Source organism: Columba livia, chromosome 1 (genome assembly GCF_036013475.1).
Source record: "Columba livia isolate bColLiv1 breed racing homer chromosome 1, bColLiv1.pat.W.v2, whole genome shotgun sequence".
In the NCBI taxonomy this organism is placed as follows: domain Eukaryota; kingdom Metazoa; phylum Chordata; class Aves; order Columbiformes; family Columbidae; genus Columba; species Columba livia.
Genome location: NC_088602.1, coordinates 28,116,813 through 28,140,189, shown reverse-complemented (window position 1 = coordinate 28,140,189; position 23,377 = coordinate 28,116,813). Strand labels below are relative to the sequence as shown.

General features: G+C 39.1%; 1 protein-coding gene across 1 annotated transcript in view; it reads left to right on the top strand.

The window, feature by feature from the left end:
• Positions 1 to 22,653: 22,653 nt before the first annotated feature.
• Positions 22,654 to 23,377, top strand: part of TRPC4 (transient receptor potential cation channel subfamily C member 4) — a 152,189-nt gene continuing 151,465 nt past the window's right edge. Inside the window, exon 1 of the mRNA XM_005501865.4 lies at positions 22,654 to 23,218. The gene's annotated coding sequence lies outside the window, so the exon portion shown is untranslated. The remainder of the gene's footprint in view (positions 23,219 to 23,377) is intronic.

Here is a 23,377-nt window from a genome sequence, read left to right as displayed (position 1 = left end):
AAAGGGTAGTGGATAAGAACACAAGCGTGGATGGGTTGCATTTTTTGTGTGACCTGGAAAACCAACCAGAAGAGATGATATGACCATGTCTTTGAAAATAAGTCACTGATTATTCCATCTGTGTGTTCCTTATGGGCAGGATGAGCTGTACCCAACTTATCTTGCAGAAAATCTGATTTAGAAGAAATATTGATAAAATTAGTAAAATATCTTTCTAACTTAAGCAAACTGCATCAGAAGGTCAGCAAATTCCTATGAAACAGGATTTTCAAGAACTAATTAAGCAAATATTTGGAAGGGCACCATGTGTAGAATATACTTAATTCTGTCTTATAGGATGAATTGCAGTGCCTCTTGCAACTCTCTCTAGCCTTACATTTTTATTATTCTGTATATAATGAGCCTCAACATCAAATTGTTTTCACAGGCTACAAAATAATGACATGAATGTCAAATTATTTATGTTGATTCGTGCTAACATAATCAGCTAGGTAAATGGTGTGGCTCCTGATAACACATAACATGGACAAGGAAAATAACATAATTTTTACCTGGGTTCAGTTCTAATTGAATGCAAAAGATTTTCCCAGTATTATGACTATTTATTCCAGCTCTCTCCTAGTAGGTAAATATTAATCTTCATGGAGAACTGAGGAGCATTAGTGCTCATCCATAGTACTAAAGTGAAAAGAGGAATGCACCTAATTTTGTCATAAGAAATAAAATAACCACTGCAGTGTTTTAGGATTCAATCTTTTGTTGGCTTGCATCAACTGAGAAATATTTACTGTATCATGCTGGATCACATAATCTTATTCTGTTTCTTGAAGTATGAAATAACCTTTATTTGTTTCCTATGTCTATCAGTTTGTAACATGATGTTTTTTAGTGACAAAAACACAAAGTCTTCAATTAAATCGTGGCTTGTAAGAAGTAAGCGGACCTAATAGTGAGGAATTTGGCAGAGCCATTCACGAAAGCCATTTGCCAACATGAGAGAGGAACACAGGAGAAGTGAAGAATTTGACACTTGCCTCTCTTCCACCTTCAACCCTTTCACAGAGACTAAACCAAATCAGAACTAAGTGACAGTCTTTTGTTGATATGCCATGTAATTGCCTCTGTGTTTTTTTGGGGTTTTTTTGATGAATCATTTTGCACCCAAAGCCAGCCCAGTCTCTGAACAGTAATCAGTCATAATCACATAATCGCACATGACTTTCAGGCATCCTCGAGAAACAGTACCTCTTGAGATGGTTTGCTACAGCAAGTACATAAAAAACACACGTCTTCTTATAACTCTTCTTTTTCTTAATAACTTCTAGGGTGTCTAAAAAATTGTTTCCTGAATATCATAGATAACTTCCTCCTCCTTTCTCGTGTTTGCTGGAACCTGCAGATGCCATTTCTTTGGGCTAAGAGGTTATTTGTACATGGCAGCAGCTTTCTATGGCTGGATTGGTATGCCCTTGTCTTTTCAATAATCCTTGTTGAATATTTTCCCACTGTTCAAGAGCTCTGCTTTTCAGTCTGTATTTCCAACTGACAGTTTCTCCAGGAATGAAGACTTCCTAAACTCCTGATTTTTTTTTTTTCATTATTTATTTAATAATGACATTTTTAAAAGCATTAGATTTCTAAGGTATTTTCTCTGATATTGGGATTGCTTTCATCACCAATTCAAAGTTACATTTGACTGTAAAGTTAGGAATAGAATATCTCATGTTATCCACCATAGTCAGTAAGATTAAGTCAACATAATTATTACCAGCATAGTGAGAACATTTCTGTTAGTAAGTGACAGGATATAACAAGGTGTGCTTTGTTGATCTATATTAAGCTCCTTGACTTGCCAATAGTTATTGAGAGACTTCAGGTGTTTTTTATTTTTTCTTTTCTGTCTATAGGTTGAAACAGTGGTTTTGATAAGTTACTGAAACTCTTTTGTTCCTTTTCTCCATACTCCTGCTGGTTCCTAACTATAACCTTCCAATGTGATTTAAACAATTCACAAAACATGACACCTGCTAATGCCAGGGGAGGATATGCCAGGGAGGCATTGTGGTTTCTATTGGAAACCTTACAAAGCTCAGTAGCTTTGCACGGGAACATAACATATTAGCCTCTGTTTTGCTTTGAGTGTTAAGAGTATTATGAAGCCAGAACTCCCAGAGTGAGCCTGAGGAACAGAAGAAAAAGCTTACATGGAGTTCAGCAAGCCAGTTGATGATTGTCACACAGCTCTGTTAATGACTACTAAAGTTTTCAAAACCTTGGGTCAGAACTAATTTCTGCCAGTCTACATGTATTTTCCATTGGCTTCATTAGCGCTGGAAAGAGAAGGGTGGAATTCCAGATAGCGTATTTGGAGTTACACATGTTGTCTGTGTTTTTCACATGCACATGGTCCTACTTGTCCTTCAGAAACTCAGCCAAGCAAATTTTGAGAGTGTTTTTATTGCCAAGGAATCTTGATTCATTGACTTCTGTGTTTCCCTCTGCTAACAAAAAACATACATAGAGAGAATTTGAATACTCTCACGTCTGAACATCATATGCATTCTCTTTACATTTGGGAGTGTGCGACTATACTGCATCTCAGGAAAACTTTACAGTATGGTGATTAAAGCAGTCTCTGTCTTCACCATTATCTTGGCTGGGAAGCACCCTCAATGATTCCTGGGTCATTGCCATTTTTTGTGGACATCTCATAATTACCTTCACAGGTACAGGCTTAGGTTTTTCTATTACGGTCACACAATTTATTTCATCTTGCAACAGGCACCTCCAAAAGCTCACCAACTACTTTAGAGTATCACAGAATGGGAAAGGACCCTCACGTCTCTAACTGATCACACATTAATGTGAAGATTGATTCCTGCTGTTGTGTGTAAAGAAGGCACCATTGCTTGAAAAAAAAAAAAAAAAAACAAGGAAGCAGGCAGCACTGTTATAAAAACACCCAGCAGTGGAATTTTTCATACCCATGGGATGATAGACCTGATTCTTGGTGGGAAATTGTATCTGATAATTGTATTCTGCATGTCACAAATATCTTTGAGGTTCAGCCGAATGTGGGATTTGTCTTGCCTTACTCAGTTGCATATAGCTGTTATGTTCTGTTTAATGACTACCTCTCTCTCCTGTTTTTAATATGGATATCTGTATTTTGTTGGTAAGAAATGTTTTCTCTCAGTGAATTATTGTCCAGAAGCATGAATTTCATTAACATGTGAAAGCAGCAAATTTGTATGAAAGGTGAAATAGGGTAATGTGTTGTTGTTTTGTTTTGTTTTCCTTGTAAATTAAGTTCTTATTCATTAACTGTTTTATTTTATTCTGGAATTTTTCACCAAATTTAAAGAAAAATAAGAACAATATCTGTGTTCAGTGATGTCTATAATTTAAATAAATAAAAAGAAAGGAGATAAGCAACTACTTTCAAAAGGAAAGATGCAAATCATATTTGAGAAATGAATGTGTTTTCCTTCACTCATTATTTCCATATGTCTTTCAGGCATAGAGGGGCAGAAGACCAAAAAAAACAGCTATAGTTGTAGATGTGGTAAGATAATTTACTTTTTTTCTCCTTTCAAAGACTTACTGAACCAGAAAGCAATTTCTACAGAGATTCTTGCCCTCGGCAATAGCAAAATATGTAGTCCCAGTATTTTGCAAGACACTAAGCATTCCAGACTTCTTTAGTAAAATGGACATGGAGCTCACTTAAATATGATCTTTTCCAGCAGTATTCAGGGCTATACATTTTTTTCATAGCAGCACTCTACCTGTACCAGAATAAAAAGCATTGTGTTTTGTCAGACAACAGAGCCTAGAAAGAGATTTAACATGCTGGTATAACCCATGTTTGGGTCAATTGCAAGAATACATCCATTTCAAAGCAACCTGATCCCCAAAAGGCAGGCCAGTCAAATATATCTAGTGTTGCACAAGTGATTGTGGAAGAACACTAAAAATTTGGGCATAAGTTAACTGGAGAGAAGCCATGTTGTACTGGTTTGACTGAAAGTTAATTTTTGTCATAAACTTATAAACTTTTCTGTAGCTAGCATGGTTATTGTTTGGATTTAGTTTAAGAATATGACATCCCCAGACAGAGATAATGTTTTTCTTAAAGTAGATTTCCATTGTCTATGAGTTGGAACAGAGAATGTAAGAGCTTACTGTTCTATTAGCTTTTGTCTGGGAGCCAAGGTCTTCCTGAGCTCTCTGCCACCAGGTATGAGGCAGCTAGGAAGGAGGGCATAGGTGGGGCAGACCTTGACTGACATCCAGACTGATCAATTAGAATATTCCATGCCATTAGCATCATGCTTCATATTTAAGGACAGTTGAATTTTCTGTCTAGAGAGACAGAGACAGGCATCTGCTCCAGTTCTGCTCTGTTTTGGTTGAGTTCCATTTGGGAGTTCTTTTAGTTCAGCCTTTTGCCATCCTGCTGTTTTGCAGAGGTCTCTGAGCCTTTCTGTCTTTTTCTTTCTTTCCCCGGGATCAGCTGTTTGGGACCAGGATGCTCTTTCTTTCCTGGACTGACTGCTCAGCACAGATAGAGTTCGTGAGGAATTGCATTGAACATATTTTATTTTATATTCTATCTTTATTTTATATATAGTAGTAGTAGTGGTAAATTAGTATCATTTTCTTATTTTATTAAACTGTGTTTATCTCAAACCATGAGTTTCTCCCTTCCCCTTCAATTCTTCCTCTGTTTCAGTGTGGGTAAGGGGAATGAGCAAGTGGCTATTGTGGTTTTGAATTACTAGCTGGGTTTAAACCAATTGAATCCAATTGTGTTTTGATGAGCATGATGCTGTCTCACATCTGCACATGGGTTTATAGAACATTTTTTTGCATGCCTATTTTTATGTGCAAATCTTTTAATGGGAGGATTCCTGTTTGTGAATGATGTTCTTAAAAAACAGCATACTAATCTTATGTCAGTTCCTGTAGTTAAATGTATTTTACATCCAGAGACCTCTCTCATTATTACTACCAGTGTTCCAAATTTTTATCTGTAGAAAAATTTGAAAAGCTGAGTATTAGAAGGAAATAGAACTGTCCTTTGCAGTTCTACAAAACCACAAACTAATTCACTTCAAAAAAAAGACTATAAAAAATATCATTCCTGGTATCATCACATCTATAACACGCAAAGTCTTTCTCATAGTGCTGATAACACTTTTATCCTTGAACAGGCTGCCTGACTGTCCAGCTGAGAGAGAACTTCCTTTTGTTTCATCAGAAAAGATAACCTCTTAAAAAATAATTTGAGAAAAAGTTTCATTATTTTTCTATATTATCCCATGTAACCAAACATTGACTAGAAACTGTAAAGTTTTTATCCATTCTTGTTTCTGTATGCTATCACTGATTTTTTTTTATTATTTTTTTTCTTTCTTAAGATGTTTTTGGCTGTAGTTTATACCATTTCCCTGAGGCAGCCTAGGGACTGATACTGTCTGCCAGACAGCCCTGTTTTGTTCCATACATTTTGCCTAAGGCCAGATGACGATCACTAATTCTTTCCAAGTTTCTGTTATAATGTTTGTCTTCTGATTGTGCTGAACTAAATAAATTATTAAGAGCTACCGGATTATGTTCTCTACTACATTTGACTGATGGGCCTTCACTTACCTCTATGTAGAGCAAAGAATATGTCATATAATCACATTTTGTTCAGAAACAGGTTGACAGGTTTTAGCTTGCTTTAGAACAGGAGGCATTGCAAATTGTTATGTAGTGTGCTTATTAAATTAATTATATATTTCTGGTTAGGAGGTCTTGTGTCAACTTTCTCACTTTCTCACTTTCCTCTATAACGCTATTGAGAACTCATCACAGTTTACAGCTTCCTCACAAGGGGAGGAGGAGGTGCAGGTGCTGATCTCTTCTCTTTAGTGACCAATGGCAGAACCTGAGGGAATGTCAGGAAGATGTGTCAGGGGAGGTTCAGGTTGGACATTAGGGAAAGGTTCTTCACCCAGAGGGTGGTGGAGCACTGGAACAGGCTCCACATGGAGGTGTCACAGCCCCAAACCTGACAGTGTTCAAGAAGAGACTGGACAACGCCCTCAGACACATGGTGTGAACTGTGGGGTTGTCACATGCAGGGACAGGAGTTGGACTTGATCCTTGTGGGTTCCTTCCAACTCAGGACATTCTATGATTCTATTATTTCACCCAATTGCTGACATACTTAAGTCCCACACAGTTCATTTTATTTTATTTCATCCTCCTGTCTTTCATTACTATTTTTAAACTGACATTATTCCCTAAATTCACTGATGATGAGGCTTCAAGGTCTGCAGGGCAGCATGGTGGCCTGTGGTGGCCCTGGGGAGGCTGCGTGCTGATGGCCTGTGTTGTGAACCCCATGGAGCCACCCCAGACGGCCCTGTGCCCAAATGGATAGACAGTAATTACCAGAAACATAAGAAGACCTTAATTTTCACGTTTAGAGGTTTAACATCCTCTGATAAATAGCCATACCTCTTCATGAAAGGCGAGGGTGATGACAGTGGTATCTTTACAGTGAGCAAATGGCTTCCCATCATCATTTGTCACCAGCTATACTCTGATGGAATTTTTTAACACAAAGTGCATGCACAGAAGCTCTGTAGCCTGAGGCAGCACTGGCATAGCACACCAATAGTTGTCAGTCCATTCTGACATTTACATGGCTGCACACATGCACACACTCTCCTACACATATGCTTACAGAGCTGATATAGCTGTTCTCTGTTAAAAAAAAAAAATAAAAAAATAAAGCTTGTAATTATTCACAGAGAGATAGATCAAAACTTTCATATTTTGAAGGGGAATATTGAGTTAGTGTCTATTTAAATAAAACAACATGAAGGTTGGTAATTGGTATTTGTACATGCGTTTCTGTGTGCTTATTGTTTCTCAAAGCAAGTGTCTAAAGGAATAATGAGAGTAAAAGTATGTAACAATAGGAAAGATTTAGAAAAATATTTTGCTCTCTTGCAAAGCTAAAATTAATTTGATAGCTTTATGATGAATGAGTGATTTAACACAATACTGTGTAAATACATGCAGTCACCCACTTAATAATGTATGAACATGCCATATAAAGTTAGACTTTGAATTACACTACGTTAAAATAATTAAAAAATAAATCAAATATTTTAAATGTATAAAATTTGAACAATGAACTACCTAAAGAAGCATATAAATGCACAGTAAATAACAGATCAAAATGTGCTTTAAAATGTTTGCTATTACTTCCATGTGAATCAAGACTACTTATGAAAAAATATATTTACATAAATATCTTGCAGTAGATATTGGTGACTTCAACATAAAATAAATAAAGTCAACTGTTGGCTCTCTAATGTGTTATAACATTTATTCTTAGGCTAATGAGGTATTTCCATTACTTTATTTATGAGCATATTTGCCAACTGACTAATAGAATTATCCCACAGAAATAAAAAAAAATTCTATGAAGAAATAAACAAGCAGTACAGTTGCTCTGAATTTCAATAAATGAGCACAACGGCCAACTCAAATAAACTCTGCTTCAAGGAATCTCAGCAGAAAAGAACAGTGCAAATGCATTTGAGAAAATGAATATCACCAAATATATGCAGTAGAGCATACCAAGATTGTTATTATAGCCGAACTATGTTCATTCACGCACAGTAAGTTCATTTATTCATCTCAGATTGATGTAACAGATCAACATATATATAGTCTCTGTACAACAGGCACTTCCCTACAAATAGATGACAAAATTAAATGTGTAAGTGAGAGGGCGGATAAATACTCAGCAGCATTTTTTGTTCTTTGTTTTACAGCTAATTAGAGGGTCTCAAAATACAGCCAGAGAATGAGACACAAACTAAACTGTGTGGACACTTAAAGTCCATTGTTCAAGCTCATTCCTTAACTTTCTTCTATGTAGGACATTTTCCACTGCGGTTATAGTCATTGTGCTACTGTATATTTGACTATTATAAAAACAATAGAAGGAAAACACATAGTAGATTTTATTTATGAAGCCCTGGGTATTTTTTCACTGCTGAAAAACTTAGCTCTTCATTGCACTCCTGGGCCTTTGTCCACAGATTGTTCACATAGCGCTAAAGTTATTTTAATTTGGAGTTTCTTTTCTGAGTGTTCTTCTCAAACAGAACTTAGATCGACAGCATGAGTGTGGAGGCATCTGCTCTGGCTCCCTCCCCTCCCCACCTACACTATTCCATCAAGGTCTGGTCCAAGCATCCACCCATGGCTTCATGTAACACCTCTGGATATTCGACTTAGAGCTCTGTTTCTTACCATAAAAAATACTACTGTAGCACAGCCTTCAGATTGTTTAGGATGCTTTGAACAGGGGAGGAAAAAAAGAAAAAAAAAAATAAAAAATTCTCAATAACATCAGATTTAAAAGAAACCCCAAACAAGTAAAATCTAGTTACTATGAATTAAGTTTGCCAGTACATGCACTGATTCTGTGATTATGTCCTCTGTTTAAAAATATAGATGTTGTCTGTGTATTATAAACAAAATAAGATAAAACCTTACCAAATCCATTATAAATATAGGGCTATTTGTTGAACAAGACAGTTATAAATGCTTTGATGTATCCCACGTCATCAAGCAGATTGGCTAACAGTCTTGGAAACACATTCTTTAATGTCTGAGTCCTTCTAGATCATTGGTTGCAGGTGCCTAATGAAGACTAACAAAGAAAAACAGAAAGTAGAAAAACAACAAGCATTTTCATTTATATCTTTAACTAGCATATTCCAGGTGGGACACTAAGACACCGGACAAAATGCTAGATTTGAAACACTGTCTCTTTATTATGTAAAGATAAATTGATCACAGGAAGACTATGTATTTTTTTCAGCTTTTCTGTAGTTTTCTAAAACGGATTTATTTTTATTAGACATATGCTTTTACAGGTGATAGACAGAAAATGTCAGTGTTCAGAGCTTGGATCATGTCCTGCTATCACAGATTTATTTCTCAGATTAAGGTAGCAAAGTGCAGCATGTGGTGACTGAGACTGTTTGTTGCCAAGAAATAAAATATTTTATAAATCCATGCACAATATAGGATTAACTTTCCAGGCAATTCTGGACTAAGATGACTTCTTCTACGCCTTCCTGTGAGCTTCGGTATCTTTGAAAAACATTTCTGAAAAGGCATCTGAAAATAATGCTTCAGAGCAACATGTCAAACAAAGCAGCAAAATTAAAGAGTATTTTGGGCAGATATCTAGGAAGGTCAGCTGAGTTCGACTTTCAGAATTACTGGTTCTGTTCCTGGTGAAAAATTTACTCATCTAAACAGCTTTTGTTCTTTTAGTACAAGCCAGCTAAATTCTGAGAGAGGATACCACTAATAAATAAATAAATATTTTAATAAAAAATAAATATTCCTTGAAAGAAGATAGTTCTTTATGTAATGTTTGAATCCAGAATTAAAAAGCCAGGGAAGTTCAGGCATCCATCACAGAATGCAAGAAACATAGGTTAAAAATGGGAAAAAAAGAAAAAAAAAACAAAACATAGTAGTCAATACTTTAATTGGTTTACCAGACACTGACAAGAATATTAATAGAAGTGTACAGATTGGTGATACAGTAACGACGAATATTTATTTGTCTAGACATGATAAGACAGATAAATAACACACAGTATTTGTTCTGGGCATTTTACAGAAAATAAAACTGAGGAGAAATTTGAAAGCATTCTTTACATATGCACATGAGGGCTGCAAAAATTAATTGAATAATATCTCTGCACAAGACCTGAATGAAGTGCGCTTATTTATCAAACAGATACAATTTATAGCTTCCTTTTCCAGGTTAAATAGGGTGGCCCATTCACATAAGGCCAGTAAATTGTCATAGTTGAGTAAGATGACATGTCATGATACTGAGTCCCTTTCAGTCCCCATCTACAACCACCCCTGACCTCTCCTCAAGCTTGTGTCTCCCACATAACATCTCCTTCCTTCCTTCCTTCCTTCCTTCCTTCCTTCCTTCCTTCCTTCCCTCCCTCCCTCCCTCCCTCCATCCTCAGGGTCATGACTGTTGCAAAAATCAGTTTATTAACAGTCCAGTCAAGTTTATACAACAATTTGTGCAATTACAAGAGGAGGAACTAGTCTAGACTTGAGGAGAAGCTTTCTACCAACACTAAGATTTGAGTGCTAAACTGGTATTAGGTGGCAGGACTATGGTATTTCCGCCTTAAAAATAGTATAGGGCTGCACATGCATCTGTCATGTGTTCAGTAGTGACCAGTTCTGCTCTGTGATACTTCGGATTCTTCAATACAGCACTCCTGCTCCTTCTGTTAGCTCCAGTGAGACACTGCAGTCACCAACCCTGACATGTGCTTCAGGGCTTACAGCCATCCTGATGCAGAGTCCCACGCTGAGTATCCTGCCATTTTTTAAATTCTTCTCCTCTATTTGGATGGCTGTCCAGTAGTTGTGTTTTATTTTGAAGACCCTGCCTGATGAAGTTGAAACCAGATCTGAGTGTGTCACACAGCTCCTCCAGCATCGCTGTGCCTCTCGGGGCTGCTCCTCTCCTCCTGGCTCCAGCAGCCCACAGCCATGACTGAAACACAGTGGTGATGTGAGCGGTCTCCCATGTTGGGAAAAAATTAAAGACACTTTTTCATCATTATTAGAGTCCTGATTCCTGTCTAACAGCAGGAATCAAAAACAGTGCTATCTGGCACCAGTGCTGTCTTCTCATGGGGCAGAAACTGTGGTCAAATGAAAAACCGGGAGACATGAGGTTATGCTCCATGAAGAGGATTTCTACCCCATTCCCCTCCTAGAGGATTTCTCCAAAGGCCAAGAATCATCTAACCATACATTCTTCACAACATCTTTTCTTTGTTTATTGAATGAAAATGGTGTTATATCTTGCCTTTTATTCTACATGGGCTATTTATTCTCGCTAACACTAACTTATTGAGACTAATCGTGCAGAAGTTAACTTTCTTTTAAAAGATTTATGGCCTCTAATTTAAGTATATTAGTTTCATGAGCCATCAGACCTCAGCAGTTTTCCCAGAAAGAAACAAGATGTGAAAGTGTCATTATTTTAAAAAAAAAACTACTTTCAGACATAGAATTTTATATGGTCAATATTGACTGTTTTGGAAACCGTTGTTTAGGAGACAAAGCATGAAAATGTTATTTATTCATGTGTGAGGTATGAAAGCAGCTAGTGCATAGGAATTTTCTTCCAGGGTGACAGATGAAATGATTCTTACATTATGAAGTGATTTAACATTAATACTAAATTACGACAAATACAAATATTTTAGCAGAGGGAAAGGTCTCTATGGACATAATTATTTTACAGAAGTCACTACAAAATGATCTAACAGTCACAGAATCTGTAATTAGAAAATTTGATTTTTCCATAGTTCAAGCAATCTCTTCAGTTTCAGGATACTATTCAGAAACTTTAACATGCACAATAAACCTAAAAATTCTTGAAAATCTTGACAGTCACTTGCATAAATGATACAATTGCACAGAGAATTATTTCCACCTACAAAATTACATAAGGGGGAAAAAATGTCTAACAAGTAATGAAATACTACATTATGCATTTAGGCAACATCTTTGGGTAGCAGTGAAAAGCATAAAATCCCAGTGAAAATGCCAGCATTATATCAGATTTGTGAATGGATATCAACCAAACACCACACAACCTATTCTACTGCACTAAATATCCTTTGTTTAGTGAGTACACTTATTTATTACCATGCTTCTACAGAAACAACATGTAAAACTTCAGTAGGATTTAAAATAGCCTTTGAGCTCTACTTCAAATTATCTGAACAGCTGCTTCAAATATTTCTCTCCCCTAGAGAAGCACTGTGAGTAAATTTGGATGACTGGTACAAACACATCCTCATTTTCTCTCATTCCAATATTAAAAATGCATTTATATTAACTGCATCTCTTTTAGTGTGCTGACATGGAATGAACTGGACTTAATGTAGAGAAATATTAAGGAACTAATTTTGAACAAAGAATTAATTTCAAAGAGATTAAAGTTTTTTCAATATTTTTCTGAGCACTGTCTCTGATGTTTGAGTAATAGTGATTGCAGAGTCTTTACAGACCTTGAAAAAGGCAATCCAGTAGCTTCACTAGATTCCATGAACATTGTGTAGAATGAGAGAGTACAGGTCCAAATTATATCCACATCATATTCTGTTGCCTCATAGAAATCTTCAATTGAAAAATGACTCCACGAAACACAGTTATTCCCTTAGTGTTTCTTCCCTAATTGCCTATCCTGTCTCAAGGTCTGACAGGTCTAAATTTTTTTACTGGAAGATGTGGTACCCCTTCATCATCAGACCATGACTAGGTTGTGGGCCCAGAAGGCACAAATTGTAGCTGCCTGCCCAAGTTCTCACTAATCCTCTCTTCCAGTTATTGAACAGTTTTGTGATTGCTGCAGAATGAAGCAATCCCACACACACTCCATAGAACATGTGATGCATAGGAAATGAAAAGACTCATAATTTACCAAGCACACCATATCTGGACTTAAAGGGTGCAGCCAAGATGGTGTAACTCAGCTTACTCCATGTACTTACGGACAAGATGTTTGTAAGTTCCTCCTTCCAAATTGCAATACTGCTTACATTTCCTTCCCCAGAAGGCCATGCTGAGTTGTGTTTGGGCTACAAGGATGAGATTCATTACAGATGTTTATATGAAGGCTAAGTACCATGTTCTCTCCTTGTAGTCATTGAGGAGAAATAGGGATTCCTATGTCAAGATGCAACTCATCCATGAAAACAGCAGTTTTGCCTAAACATTTTGCCTGCATTGATTGCAGTGTAGCTTATATGCAAAAAAAAGTATCTAATACAGACATCTGTACTGTAGCTGCTTAACGTCTGGTGAGGTGGATCTCATCAGAGGTCTTGGGACCTGTATAGAAACCAAGCACCCCTGAAAGTAGGATCTGAGCACCATATTAAGTTCTGAACCATCCAGAGATACAGAGGCTTCAGTGTGTTGAGAATGTGACAGTCGAACAGTGATAGATCCCTACTTTCTAGCATTGATGGAAAAAAATATCTTCTTGTGTAAATCAATCACCCTTCCCACAGCATGGGCAGCAATGACTAGAAGCAGGGAGCAGACACAGTGAAGCTGTTGCCTGTCACTCCCATACAGTCAGTTGTCAAGTGACAAGAGGCTAAAGCTCTGTGCCATAAGAATACCCACAGAAATTATATCCTCTACTACAGACTTTCACCAAACAAGTTAAACTAACAGCTGTATAACTATTTTATGATGAGTACAGTGCCAGAAAAGATACTGAACTGAAATAGAATAGTGACCAACTTCTCTCCTTTCATAAAAAATAGCTACAAACCCACACCCATATACGTGGTCCACATTTTTCAATAAGGTCGTACATTATTTTTGTTCTTTGACTTAGAATTGAGCATGAAACTCTATAAAGTGTGTCAAACAAGAAATAAAAGAAAGAGAAGGCTAAAAGTAATTTTTTTGTGTGAGCCTATTTCGTGCCTCACGTAGATGTGTATGAGTAAAATTATGTGCACCTTACACGTCTGTGCAACGACTGCAAATTGTCTCCACAGCACCATCTATCGGTCTGTCCTTGATTGTAAAACATACTGCAGAAAACAACACACCTAGAAACTGCACACCCCAGGTCTAAGGCAATACAGCCATATCCTCGTTCTTCACTCTGCCCTGCCCTGCCCTGCTTCTGTCACTTCTCTTTAGCTAATAATTACGGGGACAACACATTGGAGTAACTGGGGAATATAATGGTATCCACTTGTTTTAGAACAAGTAGAAGTCCTTTCTCTCAGAATTACTCATTAAGCAATGTTCTGAAAATACATGCAACAAATTATCTTGCTCCCATGTTACACATAATCCAATGTGAAGCAAATTTCCTTCTGAGTTCAACATCACTTGGAGAATGTAATACCAAAAATGTAGCTAAAGACTGCATTAAGCAATTTGAAATCCAGGAAGCCAATTTCATGTTGTTCTTTCACCCATACAAGAAAATAAATAAATAAATAAGTAAATAAATAAATAAATAAATAGATAGATCAGAAAGCTACCAAAGCACTCTAAAATTATATTTAAGGAAAGAAAAAAAAAAAAAAAAGTCAATTTGCTTTCAGTTTATTTCTGTATAGCTATATGCAAGCATAAAAAGTCTGGTAAAATAAATTGTTCTAACTTTAACGGAAAGCAACTTAAATCTTCAAACATCCTTTGATATCTTCATGACACTGTCTGCCTCTCTTAATGTCATTAATATGAACTGTCATAAAAAATATATATGACCATTATGCTTAACTATTAGTGAGTCTCAGTACACATAGAAAGACTGGTTATAAGCAAACCTTTATGCACAGAAATAATCCTCTTCCAGCACTTTACATTCATGAAAAAATCAAAAAAGATTAACTATTTTTGTCTAAAATGCAGGATCAGTTCAGCATCCATTCTAGGCAAATACCTTATTGTTACTGTTGTCACTACTTACAGACATTTAGTGGTTTAACATGTATTTATGATTTCTTTCTAGATATTGAGTGCATAGTTGTAATGGTGTGATAAAGAAAAGTGATTGCCACAACATAAGTAAGAAAAATGAGTCTCAGAAACAGCACAAAAGAGGTATTTAGAAGGTAGGAAGGGAACTGATGTCTCAAACATGAACGCCTTTCATCCTCTACTTGTTCTAGTGTCTGTCTGCAAAATGAGTGAATTTTACACGCTGTCTCAGGTTCTACACACTTTCAATACAACCCACCATGAAGCTGAACTGTTGCTATTCTACAGATTGTAGGAAACAGATCACTAATATACTGTAAAAGCAATACATTTAAAAAAAAAAATCTCCCTTTCTCACACACTAAAAGCATTACTGATGTGTTTGTCTGGTGGAGAGAAAAGAAGAAGAATTATGGCTTTTTAGAGACTTAGGTAATTAGTCTGTGATTGCATTTAAAACAGAGGTCAAGGAAAAAAAAAATATGGATGCTTTATCAAAATATTAGCAGATAAAAATACGGGAGTGATAAAACTGCCAAAAAGCACCTCTAAGACAGGATTAGATTGCCTGGTGCACTGGGGAGCCCCTGAGCAGTGGGGTATCCCATTTGCTCCTTTGGGTGGGTGTGGATCTGCTGTCAGGCAGGAGTTACACCTGCTGTCCCTGTGTGGACCTTTGGGATACCCTAAATCAGGGGTGTCAGACTCATTTTCACCGGGGGCCACATCAGTCTCGCAGTTGCCTTCAAAAGGCCAAATGTAATTTTAGGACTGTGCAAATGTAACTACTCCTACATTTACACAGTTGTAAAATTACATTTGGCTTTTTGAGGGCAACTGTGAGGCTGATGTGACCCCTGGTGAAAATGAGTCTGACAGCCCTGCCCTAAGAAATGTAAAATGGCGCCTATGGCTAGGCAATTGAATTCCTTATTTGAAGTCCTATCGTCCTAAACCAGAATGGGCACAAGCCAAATTCCTGTGCTCACACACACTGGTGCCCTGCTGGCTTCTATGGGAGTCCATCCAAAGGGAAGAATTCACTGTATGCAGACATAAAGGCCAGGACAGAAACTGTATTTGTGCTCTTAAGCTACATATGTTTCCAAAGTTGAATCACGCTGTTCAAACAGCATCGGAGTGCAAACAGATTGGCTGCATGTCTTTCTAAAAAGCATGAAAACTCAGTTTGCCAAAATATCATCTATAAAAAGGGGTACACTAATTTTTGGAGAAAAAAAAAGTCTCATTACAGTCACTTAGTGAATACTGAAACAGGAAAAACGCTACTCCGAGAAAAAGGTTCACATGTTTCAAAGATGTGGATTCCACAACTTTCTCATGTGAAATCTTACAGTATTAAACTCTTTTTTATAGTTAGAAACATCCTACTTATGTATAGTTTAGGTTTTCCCTGCTCAGTCAAAAAATTGATTACTTCTTCTACTTCTGGTGAATATGTTAGCTCTCTCTTTAGAACTGCCTCTTGCACAACTACAAACTACATAACTGTAACTTAAAGGTATCTTTTCTCAGGTAGAATAAGCCCAGTTGAAACATTTATGAAATCACACATTATCTTATTATCCATGATGCTGACCTCTAGGCTCCCTGCAGGGATTTTTTTTACACCACTGCCAAACATGAGGTCCAAAGTTGATGCAAAGGGCTGCTCAGCTAGAGCAAACCAATGATTTCTCATGTGTTACAATTCTGCTAATACATATAGCTTTCTTGCAACAATTGCTTTTTTTTTTTTTTTTGCAACAGCTTCTTATGTTTGACTCTCTGTGCATATGTTCCATTAAAACCTCCAGACTTTTCCTATCAGATGTCTAAGCTTGTCACTGCCTTCTTTTTTTCAAAGTGGTATTTTCTGCTGTTCTCATTCCTATTATTTCAAACTCACTTTTATCAGATCTCAGAGGCCTCCACCTTTACATTTTCAGCTGTTCTGCCCCATTAAGACAGATAAAATCTAGTTGCACACTCTACATATTGAGGATGTAAAACCACATCTCAACAATTCAAAGAAAAGTCTCTTTCTTCTTCTTTTCTTTTTTCTTAATATGCTTTAGCACATGTTTAAGATGTTCAACCACCTCTTCTCCCAAACTGATTTGAGGTAGACCACTCTTTTGAAACTGTTTTTCCTTCCCCTAGAGACTTTGATGTATCTGCCTTCTCTTTTAGTAGATTGTAAACACGTTCTTGGTAATGTAATGTTGCCTTCTCTTTTTCCCAGCCTTTCTTTCCGGAACAGCCTGTACCCTTTTACATCGGCACTCCAATCCTTTGATTTATCCCACAAAGTCTCTGTCTTGCCAATTAAGTTATAGCTTTGTTTGTGTAGCAAGACATCTCGTTCTTTCTGTTTATTCCACATACTCTTATAGATACCTAAAATGTCTGGCTAGTTGCCCTGGAATTCTGTCTCCTGTTTCCCTTTATCTCCTAATTGAAAGATTCTGTTTGTTTCTAAGATTTTGGATCTTTTGCCACATCACTGCCCTTATAAACACAGGTAAATGTCTCAGCTCTTTCAGAAAATGAGAGAGATCATTGCTTAGGTTTACCTTCTACTCTTCTTCAACAAACCTTGCTTTGCTATTGCTGTCTTAATGCTTTCACAGCGCAATTGTTAAGACCATGATTCAAACATGTGATTTTGTGTGTCTACGTTGCTGGTGTGTACATGTGAGATAGAAGTCTGAGTTCCTATTAGAGCCAAAAGGGATCTACTGTGGATACAGGTGCATGTGTGTCCAATGCCCTGTGAGATGCCACAGAGTGCCTGGCCCAACCCCAAAAGGGTACAGGTCACCTACAAGACAAATCCATTGTCAAGGCAAGACATGACAAATCCTATCTGCTTACCTTCTGCAGGTGTCTTAGATAGTCTCGAGAACTTCAAATAGCACCTCTGCATTTGTGTTTTCCCCTTCAGTAGAGTGCCCAGAGGCCATCCAATTAATCCTGAAGCCAAAACCCATCTGCAAAGCTGCTCTTTTCTCTAAGTTACTATGACGGTCTTGAATAGATTTCCATCTACTCTAAAAGGACCTTAAGACACTCAGCAGTACACCTACATTTAGATGGCTCTAGTCGGGAGCTGAATCCCATTCGAGCACTGGGTTTGACCTGTTAAACCTGTGCCTTCCTAAAACCCCTACACTTGTGAGACTGTGCTAGAAAAAATCTCAAAAACGTAGCAGCTGGGTATTCTGAAAGAATGTGTTTACTGGGAAGCACTGACATCTGAAAATAATCATGGAGGACAAAAACTAAATGGCTTTGAAAAACACCAAAAATTTAAAGGATGCCATTATACTATTCATTAAAAAATTGCAAAATAAAGCAGTGAACCTTAGTGCACCAATTTCCACCCTCTCATGTAAGAAAAATAAACTTAAATCATTCAAAAACTCTGGCTAGGAGAAGAAAGAGTTTGTAGCATGGCAGTAAAAATAACAGATGTGAATTCTGAAGAACTAACAAATGTAGGTAGGTAAAGGAAGTTTGTTTGCTGTCTGCTAAGAATATGAATTATTGAAATTTTTATAGTAATAAAATGGGAAGTATACCTAGAATTCTGCATACTTGTAAGGTAAGATGCAAAGATAAAATTAAATAGCAGTTTAACGGCCGATAAAGCTAAGGGATCTGCTTCCCTTTATTAAAATACAAAACCCAAGCATGGTGTCATGTGAATAACTTGGAAGTCTTGAGTAAGTCATATAACAACCTGCTTGTCATGTTTATCATTATCTGAAACTAAAGCTGACCAAATGCCAAAATTTGGTATTGAAAGTTTGTGTTCAGCCCCATCTATTTTATTTTCTTTTTAATGAAAACAAACTGGAAAAGGAAAAAAGAAATATAGTTCAAGATTCTAGCTGACCTGACACAGAAAAAGAGACTAAGGGTCCCAGAGCTGAGGTCATTACTTGCCTGCTTTAAGCAAAATGTAACTACTTATTCATTCCTCTGGATCAATGTCTCTCCCACTGCTCCTTCCCGGTGCGTGTTCCCATCTCTCATTTTTCTAATGACCCTTTTCCCCCTCAAAACTTTCAAAAGAACAATTTCTCTGCCAATAAATGTTTCATTAAAAATGAAAGATTTCTGTTGTTTATTTCCCCCCTTCTTTCACAAATCCCTCATGTTATTCTGTCATTCAATAAAAGCAAACTCTTTTTCTCAAGTCTTGGAAACCTGAGTTTTTATTATTGACATTTAAGTACATAAATGGCAATACACTGAGTTATGCGGAAGGAAAGATTTCATAGTATGGAATGCCTGGTGTGGACTGGCAAGAACAATTTACTGCTTGCAAAACGTTCTGGCTGGGAGAAGTGTGTGGCCTGTAACAATAGAACTAATGGAATTAACTTGTTACAGATTTCATAAATTAGATTAATACAGAGAAAAACTGGTAATCCTTATTCTTGGTAACAATGTAGTCTCTAAAACAAACATAGAAAAAATTCTAAGCTGCAACAAGAGGTACTATTGTACTGTGTAATTTCACATTTTGCATCATTGCTAATGAGTAATAGTTCGGTTGAAGCATATTTAAATATACATGAAAATAATAGATACTAAAATTAAAATTAATGAAATCCACGTTTGAATTAATTGACTAAATAGATTATTTTAAATAATTGTTCCAAATTCCTTTCTAATGCATGTAAATCTCCATCTTATTGAAAATTTCATAATCCTTTAAACCTGCATGTTACTAGTAAGAAAAGCTGTCATTAATACAAAAAGAAAAGATGCTGAGACATAGCAATATTATGGTACCTTTTACATAGTACTGACCGAGGAAATCTGTTTAAAATTTCTGCATTGCTTTTTCTTTTCTCTTAAAAATAAAGATAATGAGCCATGTCTCCATGTAAGCTGAGTCGACTTCACTGATTTTGGTAATGTTACACTGATTTACACCTGCTGCATATGTTTTTAACTGTACTCAGTGCTATTAGAAGGCCAAATCAATTAGTATTTTCTAAATGCTCCAGTTTATTTTTCAAGCTGCCTTTAGTCACTGTTTTTCTGTTTGTAGTGTTTCATGAAATAAAACAAGTGCTACATCCTAGTGATATTTGCAGAAACTGCAGAGAAAAGGCAAAAAAACGCGGTCTGCTTGGTGTTTTGGATAGACAAGATTTAGCCGAACTGCAAATGGTCAGCTGCTGGGCATGTATCAGTAGGTGTTCTGAGGAGAACTGTGTAACATGGGGGTAGAAGTGGAGAAAGTCCCAAGGGGAACCTAATTCGGTGGTGACACTGTGAGCAGACTAATGGAAGGCCCAGTCATGCTGTTACCATGCAACCTCTAAAACCTCAGTATGTGATATGGCTTTTACAGAATGTTTAATTTTCTCCCTATATCTCTCTCTCACTGCCACAGTACTTACTGCTGAGAAACATTTGGCAGCTAGCTATGTGCTAGGAGTAAAATATACTAGCATAGACTAGAAACGTTGAAAAGATCTGGACCCCACTGTTCTCAATCAGAGATAAAATTCTATTTACTTCATTTTCACCTGTATAATACCACAGAAATTTTATCTGAACATTAGTTTAATGGGAATTATAAGCATTGGCAAGACCCGCAGGAGTGTTAATGGGTTATCATATGTAAAATTACAGAAAAAGTAAAGCACACTGATAGTGACATGTTACATTCACCCCTGAAAAGAAGAAATGTCACAATGATACACATAAAACCCCAAAGGAAATACTGTTAATTATAGAGGTATTTGTTAATGAAAAATTAAATACTATACTCAAAACAGAACTTGGCTTCTCAAGACCTAGTAAGGAAACTTATGGGGAAAAAAGCAGTCTCTGTTCTGGGAAGTCAACATCAAATACCTCTGAAAGTAAGTATTGTCTGCACTTCCAGTCTGTAGTAAGACAGTGCAATCTCAGTAGTGCTGATAGCATGCACAAGGGGTACAAATACTCCAGTGATAAGTAGATCAGCTCACACTAACAATTCTAATGCAATCTAGTGGCGTAGCCTTTTCCATACTTCATTGAAGGCTCAGGCTGTGTTTGCCCTAGGGTACCTCTACTTACCCAATTCTCTGTCCTTGCCTTTGTGTGGGTGTGCATCTATGGATATGTGTGTGTGTATATACATACGTAAGCATACACATATGTGTGTGTACTAGAATGACTGCCTCAGCTTCCTGAAACAGCTGATTTTGGCATTTGATCTGTAATTGATCAACATGAGTTGATCTCCCGAGTTCAACTAACATCTCTTAGGAAGAATTACACAGAGCCCTGTTACAGCATGCCTGTGTTGTGCACTGCTCAGTGGCATTGGCTGTTTTCTGAGCAGCTCCCCAAAGCCACTGTGCTTCTGCCGAAATCTTAACAGTAACTAATTTGGGACATGTCTAAAATACATATGCCAGTGGTTCACACAGCAGTCTGATGCAGAGGCTCGATGCTGCAACCGTGGAAGTCCCAGAGCAGAATCAATCTGGCAGTTTCACCGCTCAGCTCCTGCTGCACTTAATGCAAAGTAGCTGCATCCCCGCTTCCTTTTTCTCGGCTGCCCATGGAGGCCTGCTGCCTGTACAAATAGCTGCCATCGAGAGCGGTGCAGCTGGCAGTTCCTCAGCATTTGCTGTAGCGGCATTTTCAGGCTCGTCTGCTCCGTCAAGCGCTTCACGACTCAGTGCTCTCAGATCTCTTCCAGAGACACGGGTGAAGCTCATCACGACGGGTACCCTCCCGCTTTGCATTTTCAGCACATCTCCACCCTCCACAGGGGCTGCGGGTGGCCGCGCTGCCTCCGCGCCCCAGGGCGCTCCTCCGGGGCTCGGCCGCGGCTGGTGGCTCCTTCCCTGCGCTGCCCCGGGCTCATTTCACCTCCCCTCTTCTCCCCCAGCCTCCACGGGAACCCGAAGTGGAAGCTATTCACCCAGCGTGACGGGCAAAATCAGAAAGCGGTGGCGTGCTGCCCTGTGGTTTCAGGCAGGAGTCAGCCTCTCAGCGGGACGGTGCAGGCAGGAATGGAGGCTGGAGAGGATCGTCGCTCAGCCCTAAGCTCCCTGCCTGCACTATGTCCACACCTCAACAGGGGGCCGACCCCAAAGGGGTCTCAAAAAAAAAAAAAAAAAGAGAGAAAGGAGGACACCTGGCTGTCTTTTCGTGCCTTCTAGCATCTGTCTCTGCACGTTGCGCTTTTTTTCTTAAAATTTCTAAGCTCGTGCATTTAAGTTCTGTCCTGACTTTTTAGGGAAAAGTGAGGAAACGGTGTTGAGCCTTATTCCCTCCGCTCTTCTATAATGAATCCTGGCTGCGGCTCGGTCCCGCTCAGCCTCCCGTTGACGTCCAGGCCGTCCTGGCTCAGGTGCACCGGGCGCAGCTGGGGCAGCATGAGGGCAGGGACCTATCCCGCTGGACGGTGGGCTCACCCAGGACCAGCCCAGACTCAGCCCTTGTTTGGCGGCGTGGTCAGAGCCTTTGCGGCTCCTCGGGAAGGAGCATCGCGAAAGCTACTGAGACTAAATCTCGGCTGTGGGCTCGAAGCGCACCGGGAGAGGCTTCCGCGGAGCTGGACTCACAAAGCCCCTTCTGCGACTGCATGGAGCAGCTTAGGTCTTTCCCAGCTGCAGACGCGCTAGCAAACTTTCTCTGGAGTCGACCACTGCTCGTTGGTATATTTGCATTTGAGCAGTCCCGTGCGGTGCATGTTCTCGGCTCACCTACGAGCCCGACTGCATCTCTCAGTGGGTGTCTTCTTGCTCCCCCGCTCTTCCCCGGGGAGACACTTGGGTGAACACTGAACAACGAAACACTCGCGAAGAGGCAGCGTGAGCGGGGGCCGCCCCCCCAGCGGGCCGGAGCAGTGAGCGCAGCCCCGCGGAGCCCAACGCGGAGGCGCAGTGAGCGGCGCGGCCGCGGGGGGGCGCAGGCGGGCAGCGCCGGTACAGCCGCGGCGCGCAGGGGGCGGCGGGCGAGGGGAGCGGCGCGGCCGCGGGGGGCGGCCAGGGCAGCGTGGCGGGGGCGGCGGCGGCAGGCCGAGCGGAGGGCGGCGGGAGGGGGCCCGCTGAGGCAAACCTTGCTGCCCGCCGACGAGAGAGCGCATCGGCAAGGACGGAAAACCCCAGTTTTTGCCCCTCTGTGCTCTTTTCGCCTTTATTTCCGTGTCTTTCCTCCCTCTCCATGGTGCGCAGCCTGCGCTCTGCAGGGAACCGTCGCATCGGAAGGAGCTGTTACTTTTTACAGCCAGAATGACACTCCTCGAGGGAATAAGGAGATGCCGCTCTAAGCAGCCGGGGAAGAATCAGCCTCTCATCTGTTGCACCGGAGCCCGGCGGCAGGCGCGGTCCCCCCGGCTGGAGGTGATGGACACCCGCTAACTCGTGGGCGTGTAAGCGACAGTGTGTGCACGTGTGCAAAGATGAAGAAAATAAAGTAAAAATGGGTAAAAGTGGCTGAAATGGACGTGAGCCAGTGACATAAAACATCTTTTAAAGGAATTTAATTTACAAAAAGGGTTGAAAGGGGTACTACTTCCATGGGAAAATGTGACATGTTAAAACTGTTGAAGGAAGATGCCGGCTGTCAACGGACGCACCTAAACCAAGTAAGTTCTCGTCAAGTTTCATATATTCTCTTTCTGAATCTTTGATTATCTTCCTGTGCCTCCAAAAAAAAAAAAAAAAAAAAAAAAAGTCCTTAGGATGGTTTGAGGTAACTTTTGCGCCGACACAAGCGTAAAGCGACATTGTGCACCTCCTTGGTC